Consider the following 7,551-nt stretch of genomic DNA (forward strand, 5'->3'; position numbering starts at 1 on the left):
CCAGGTAAAGCCAAATCCTGAGCATGCTAGTGCTAGGATCACAGAGAGAGAGAGAGAGAGAGAGGGTTCAAGACCTGCTGTCTTGATAAAGGCCTGAAACGGCTAGTGCCTAAGAGTGTCTGACTTTCAGTTATGACTGATTGTGAGAGGGGAAGATGAAGTTTTTCTGCACCCAGCATGCCTTGCAATATACTTATGCAAATGAGGTGAGAGCCGGACCAATCCCACGCTACTCTGCTTAATGCTCCCTATCTGCATAAAAAGAACACTTTCACAACAGAGCAGAGTGGCGCAGCGGAAGCGTGCTGGGCCCATAACCCAGAGGTCGATGGATCGAAACCATCCTCTGCTAATATTGCTTGATTTTCCTTCCAAGGACCAAGCTGTCTTTTCCACGCTGACAGCAAGGAAAAGCACAAGCTTGTGCCAGCTATGTGAGAAAAGACTTCTCAAATATCTGTGTCTGCTGAAATACAAGAGAGGGATCATCAAAGGATCCACCCTGTACTTTGAAAGTAAAGACACACAATAATAAGCATAAATGACTGGTGGGACCTTCAAACACTTTTATGGGCAGGCTTTGAATTTCATTCTTCCCTTTTTGTTCTGCTCTTATCTATCTCCTGGGCAATTAATTGAATGTTCTGTATTTCTCTTCCCTGTTTTGCTTCCCATGCTGCCTCTATATATTCTTATCTATTATTTGTAATGCAGCTTTCCATTCTTCTCTTCTGCACAGCTTTGTCCTTGGTTTCAATCCCAGTTCCTTACCATCTGCAAAAAACTTTCTATTGCTTTTCATGTTGGTATCTAAACCAAATGCACCATTCAAGCTGGTGCAAGATAGTCATTGAACTCAGGATCCTAATGTTTAGAACCGAGAGCACACAGATCAGAGGGCGTTGGTGGTATAGTGGTGAGCATAGCTGCCTTCCAAGCAGTTGACCCGGGTTCGATTCCCGGCCAACGCAGTACAAATACTAATATATTCTGCAAGCAGGATATATTTTAATGCAACATGTCACAAAATGGAAATATAATGAACAGATTAATCAGCCGTTATATAAAAAATAAACAAATATGTAGGCAAGCATCTCAATCGCCCCTTCTGCTATATTCATTGTCCTAATATATGATAAGTTTCATAAAGCAGATTCACCACTCACATGTGCTGATAAAAAATATTTACAGTGGGCAGACAATGAAAGGGCTGAGGCCCGACCACACATTATAACTCCAGCATCTCTATGTTAAAAAGCATTTCCTAGGCAATATCTAGCCTCTGAAAGCAATATGCAAGATCCATCGATAAATCTGGCAAAAGTCGCCAACATTTTGTGCATACTTGTGCCCTCACCTGAATGTAGCGCCACCTTGTAGACGTCGGAGGTAACTGCAGCTCAAAAAATGTTTCATCAGAGGGCAAGTTTAGAGGAATCCAAAAGGCAGATGTCCATGGAAAGATCCTCCGACTGCAGCAGGAAGGTTGGATGCTTCAAATTTACACAGTTTCCAGTCCAACGTCCTCTCATGTTTCGAACGCTCCCAAACGCTCAAAAGCCTTACACCGGGCAAGCCCTCACCGGGTAGATCTCTGGCTCCCAGGTAAAGCCAAATCCTGAGCATGCTAGCACTAGGATCACAGAGAGAGAGACAGAGAGCGTCGGAGAGCTGCTGTCTTGATAAAGGCCTGAAACGGCTAGTGCCTAAGAGGGTCTGGACTTTCAGTTATGACTGATTGTGAGAGGGGAAGATGAAGATTTTCTGCACCCAGCATGCCTTGCGATATAATTAGGCAAATGAGGTGAGAGCCCGACCAATCCCACTTCACTCCTATGAATGCATCCTCATCTGCATAAAGAGAACACTTTCACAAACGAGCAGAGTGGCGCAGCGGAAGCGTGCTGGGCCCATAACCCAGAGGTCGATGGATCGAAACCATCCTCTGCTAATTTTGCTTGATTTTCCTTCCAAGGACCAAGCTGTCATTTCCACACTGCCAGAAAGGAAAAGCGCAAGCTTGTGCCAGCTATGTGAAAAAAGACTTCTCAACTATCTATGTCTGTGTAATACAAGAGTGTTCGTGAAAGGATCAACCCTGTACTTTGAAAGCAAAGACACACAACTATAACCATAAATGACTGGTGGGAGCTTCACACAACTTTCTGGGCATGCTTTGAATTTCATTCTTCCCTTTTTTTCTGCTCTTATCTATCTCCTGGGCATTTCATGGAATGTTCTCTCTTTCTCTTCCCTGCTTTGCTTCCCATGCTGCCTATATATGCTGATTTCTACTACTTGTACTGTTGCTTTTCATTTCTTCTCTTCTGCACAACTTTGTCCTTGGTTTCAATCCCCAGTTCCTTACCCTCTGCAAAAAACGTTCTACTACTTCTCATGTTGGTATCTAAACCAAATGCACCATTGAAGCTGTTGCAAGATAGTCATTGATTTCGGCAACGTAATATTTAGAACCGAGAGCACACACATCAGAGGGCGTTGGTGGTATAGTGGTGAGCATAGCTGCTTCCCAAGCAGTTGACCCGGGTTCGATTCCCGGCCAACGCAGTGAAAATGCTTATATATTCTGCAAGCAGGATATATTTTAATGCAACATGTCACAAAATGGAAATTTCATGTACAGATTAATCAGCCATATATAAAAAAATAAACAAATACATAGGCAAACATCTCAATCGCACCTTCTGATACATTCATTGTCCTAATATATGATAAGTTTTATAAAGCAGAGTCACCACTCACATGTGCTGGTAATAAATATGTTACAGTGGGCAAACAATGGAAGGGGTGAGGCCCCACCAGACATTATAACTCCAACATCTCTATGTTAAAAAGCATTTCTAGGCAATATCTAGCCTCTGAAAAAAATATGCAAGATCCACCGATAAATCTGGCAAAAGTCCCTAACATTTTGTGCATACTTGTGCACTTACCAGAATGTAGAGCCACCTTGTAGCTGTCGAAGGTAATTGCTGCTCCCAAAATGTTTTATCAGAAGGCAAGTTGAGAGGAATCCTAGAGGCAGATGTCCATGGAAAGAGCCGCTCACTGCAGCAGGAATGTTGGATGCTTCAAATTCGCAGAGTTTCCTGTCCAACGTCCACAACGCTCCCAAACGCTCAAAAGCCTCACACCGGGCAAGCCCTCACCGGGTAGATCTCTGGCTCCCAGGTAAAGCCAAATCCTGAGCATGCTAGTGCTAGGATCACAGAGAGAGAGAGAGAGAGAGAGGGTTCAAGACCTGCTGTCTTGATAAAGGTCTGAAACGGCTAGTGCCTAAGAGTGTCTGACTTTCAGTTATGACTGATTGTGAGAGGGGAAGATGAAGTTTTTCTGCACCCAGCATGCCTTGCAATATACTTATGCAAATGAGGTGAGTGCCGGACCAATCCCACGCTACTCTGCTTAATGCTCCCTATCTGCATAAAAAGAACACTTTCACAACAGAGCAGAGTGGCGCAGCGGAAGCGTGCTGGGCCCATAACCCAGAGGTCGATGGATCGAAACCATCCTCTGCTAATTTTGCTTGATTTTCCTTCCAAGGACCAAGCTGTCTTTTCCACGCTGACAGCAAGGAAAAGCACAAGCTTGTGCCAGCTATGTGAGAAAAGACTTCTCAAATATCTGTGTCTGCTGAAATACAAGAGAGGGATCATCAAAGGATCCACCCTGTACTTTGAAAGTAAAGACACACAATAATAAGCATAAATGACTGGTGGGACCTTCAAACACTTTTATGGGCAGGCTTTGAATTTCATTCTTCCCTTTTTGTTCTGCTCTTATCTATCTCCTGGGCAATTAATTGAATGTTCTGTATTTCTCTTCCCTGTTTTGCTTCCCATGCTGCCTCTATATATTCTTATCTATTATTTGTAATGCAGCTTTCCATTCTTCTCTTCTGCACAGCTTTGTCCTTGGTTTCAATCCCAGTTCCTTACCCTCTGCAAAAAACTTTCTATTGCTTTTCATGTTGGTATCTAAACCAAATGCACCATTCAAGCTGGTGCAAGATGGTATACACCTGTTACAACGCATTTGTTACAACGCACTACTGTTACAACGCGACTTTTACAACGCATACCATTACAACGCATTGCGCTGGGGGGCGCTCACGGTTCGATCCCCGGCGCCGGCGGCAGAAAAGCCCAGCACCGGATGTACCATGTTACAACGCATACTATTACAACTACCTACTGTTACAACGCGACCAATGGGTCCCAGGCAGTCCACCCCCCCCGGGCGTCCAGGCCCGAGAGCTCTGGTGGTCCACCCCTTGCCTGAGGCCCAGCCGGTGTCCCTGAGCCCTGCCTTGCGTGGGCAGGCAGGCGGGAACCCTACCGCGAAGGCTCGGGGTGGGAAGCACTTTCGAGCCCAGCCATCTGGTCTCACGCAATGCTTTCCAATGGGGCGACCAGGTGGCCGGGGTTCCCTGGAAGTCCTGATGAGGTGCCATTTGCCTCTCCGATCCCAGCGAGGGCTCCAGGAGGTCGGGTACTTTCGCGCCTTGGGTCCCCTCTGTCACCTCATGTGCACGGATTGCAAGAAAATAGGGTAATTTTCCTCCGGATTACTAGGGAGAGGGTCAGTCAGACCTCCGTGTGGTCTGGTGATTCTGAATCAGGGCAAGGCAGGACACCCCTCCCAGGCTGGTGAGGGGGACCCCATGATTGGGATAGGCACCGAGGCGAAAATTATCAGTTCCGTGGGATTTTGAGCCCAAGACCCGCCGAGGCAGGGAATCGAACCCTGGTCCCGGGCTAGACCTCTGCATCAGGGTCTGACTCGCTAACCATTGAGCCACACTTCTCCACTGCATGGCCGAGTGCCTGGGACGGGCCTTCACTTTCGCGTCCGCCCTGCAGATGGTCTTTCCTGTCCGTTGCCACCGCGGACGGTCTTTCCCGTCCGCCATCATAATCGGCCCCATCGTCCCTGGCTATGTTAAGGCTATGTTAAGGGTGACCCGTTAAGCCTGGGGTAAATTAGGATGGCGGATGGTCTTTCCCGTCCGCCGCGGACGGACGGAGGCAGGCAGGCAGGCAGGAAAGGCAGGCAGGAGCCCTACCACGAAGGCTCGGGGTGTGAAGCACTTTCGATCCCGGCCATCTGGTCGCACGGTACCGCTCGGGCATCTGGTCGCACGCAATGCTTTCCGATGGGGGAGACCAGATGGCCAAACTTCCCTGGAAGTCCCGATGAGGTGCCATTTGCCTCCCGGATCCCAGCGAGGGCTCCAGGAGGTCGGGTACTTTTGCGCCTTGGGTCCCCTCTGTCACCTCGAGTGCACGGATTACAAGAAAGGGGGGTAATTTTCCTCCGGATTAGTAGGGAGAGGGTCAGTCAGACCTCCGTGTGGTCTTGCGATTCTGAATCAGGGGAAGGCAGGACCCGGGCATGCCCGCCGGGGCCCCCAGGGGCCCGGGTACGTACCTGCCGCTAAGCCCCCTTGCCGATGGGCCTTTTCCTCCGAGTTTGCTCAGGCAGGCCTCCGCGAGGTCTGGCCATGCTGAGACGGGGCCAGGCAGCACCCGGGCCAGCCCGCCGGGGCCCCCAGGGGCCCGGGAACGCACCTGCCTCTCAGCCCCTTCCCGATGGTTCCTTTTCTCCGAGTTTTTTTCCTACATTCCGACCTCCGATAGGTCCGGTGGTTCTGAATCCGGGGAAGGCAGGACCCGGGCCCGCCCGCCGGGGCCCCCAGGGGCCCGGGTACGCACCTGCCTCTCAGCCCCATCGCCGATGGGCCTTTTCCTCCGAGTTTGCTCAGGCAGGCCTCCGCGAGGTCTGGCCATGCTGAGACAGGGCCAGGCAGCACCCGGGCCCGCCTGCCTGTGCTGGCGGTCCCCTTCCTGGGGACCAGATGGGATGTGCCCCGGGCAACACCTCCCAGGCATCCGGGGCTCCCTCCTCCGACCCGCGGCGTGGGGAAGAGCCTGGGACGGGCTCCATGGGTCCTGGGACGGGCTCCATGGGTCCTGGGCCCTGCAACCCCAGAGCCCTGCTGCTCTGGAGCCCTGCAGCCCGCGAGCCCTGGAGCCCTGGAGCCCTGGAGCCCTGGAGCCCCGGAGCCCCGGAGCCCTGCAGCCGTGGAGCCCTGCAGTCCCCGAGCCCTGCAGTCCCAGAGCCCAGGGGCCCCGCAGCTCCTGAGCCCTACAGGCCCGGGGCAGACAGATTGGCGTCATTTCGTTCCTGGCCATCTGGTCGCCCCTCTCGCCTCGGCCATCTGGTCGCCCGCGAAGCTTTCCTATGGTGTGACCAGATGGCCGGACTTCCCTGGAAGTCCCGATGGGGTGCCACTCGCCTCCCAGGTCCCAGCGAGGGCTCCAGGAGGTCGGGCACTTTTGCGCCCTGGGTCCCCTCTGTCACCTCGTGTGCACGGATTACAAGAAATGGGGGTAATTTTCCTCCGGATTGGTAGGGACAAGGTATTCTGGGACCCCCCTCGGCCTAGCGGTCCTCAGCCGTCAGCTGGACATGCCAGGATGCCGGCCCAGCCCCGGATCCGTCCCTGGGTCTGCCGCGTGGCAGGAAGCCCTGGATGGGGTCCGGGGGCCCGGCCGGGCCCCGGGTCGGGTGCCCCGGCCCTGGGCCCGGTCCCCCGGCCTGCCGCACTGACAAAGGACCAGGACGTGGTTTCCTTCGAGCCCGGGGAGCCTCCCCTCCATCGGCTGAGTTCAGCAGCTCCGGCCGGGGCCCCTGAGGGCCCGGGGAGGGCGGCCTCCCCATCCCGGGCTCTGTCCTTGGTCCTGCTGCGTGGCAGGGTGCCCGGGACGGGGTCCGGAGGGCCCGGGAAGGCTTCCCCTGCGCCTCCGGGCTTGGGAGCCCAGGGGCCCGGCCGGGCCCCAGGTCGTGTGCTACGGCCCTGGGCGCCGTCCACCGACATGCCACTCTGCCAAAGCCCCGGGATGGGGCTCCGTTGTGCCCGGGAAGCCTCCCCTTGCCGGGCTGAGTTCAGGAGCTTCGGCCGGGGCCCCCGAGGGCCCGGGGAGGGCGGCCTCCCCATACCGGGCTCTGTCCTTGGTCCTGCTGCGTGGCAGGGTGCCCGGGACGGGGTCCGGAGGGCCCGGGGAGGCTTCCCCTGCGCCTCCGGGCTTGGGAGCCCAGGGGCCCGGCCGGGCCCCGGGTCGTGTGCTACGGCCCTGGGCGCCGTCCACCGACATGCCACACTGCCAAAGCCCCGGGATGGGGCTCCGTTGTGCCCGGGAAGCCTCCCCTTGCCGGGCTGAGTTCAGGAGCTTCGGCCGGGGCCCCCGAGGGCCCAGGGAGGGCGGCCTCCCCATCCCGGGCTCTGTCCTTGGTCCTGCTGCGTGGCAGGGTGCCCGGGACGGGGTCCGGAGGGCCCGGGGAGGCTTCCCCTGCGCCTCCGGGCCCGGGAGCCCCGGCTGGGTCCAGGGGCCCGGCCGGGCCCCGGGTTGTGTGCTACGGCCCTGGGCGCCGTCCACCGACATGCCACACTGCCAAAGCCCCGGGACGGGGCTCCGTTGTGCCCGGGAAGCCTCCCCTTGCCGGACTGAGTTCAGGAGCTTCGGCCGG

At 54.8% G+C, this 7,551-nt stretch overlaps 2 non-coding genes across 2 annotated transcripts; both read left to right on the plus strand.

The window, feature by feature from the left end:
* The first annotated feature begins 899 nt into the window (after positions 1 to 899).
* On the plus strand, positions 900 to 971 carry TRNAG-UCC (transfer RNA glycine (anticodon UCC)). Its single transcript has one exon. It is a non-coding gene; the product is annotated as a tRNA-Gly (tRNA).
* Positions 972 to 2,496: 1,525 nt separating this feature from the next.
* TRNAG-CCC (transfer RNA glycine (anticodon CCC)) lies at positions 2,497 to 2,568 on the plus strand. Its single transcript has one exon. It is a non-coding gene; the product is annotated as a tRNA-Gly (tRNA).
* Positions 2,569 to 7,551: the final 4,983 nt, after the last annotated feature.

Source organism: Lissotriton vulgaris, chromosome 2_1 (assembly GCF_964263255.1).
Source record: "Lissotriton vulgaris chromosome 2_1, aLisVul1.2, whole genome shotgun sequence".
In the NCBI taxonomy this organism is placed as follows: domain Eukaryota; kingdom Metazoa; phylum Chordata; class Amphibia; order Caudata; family Salamandridae; genus Lissotriton; species Lissotriton vulgaris.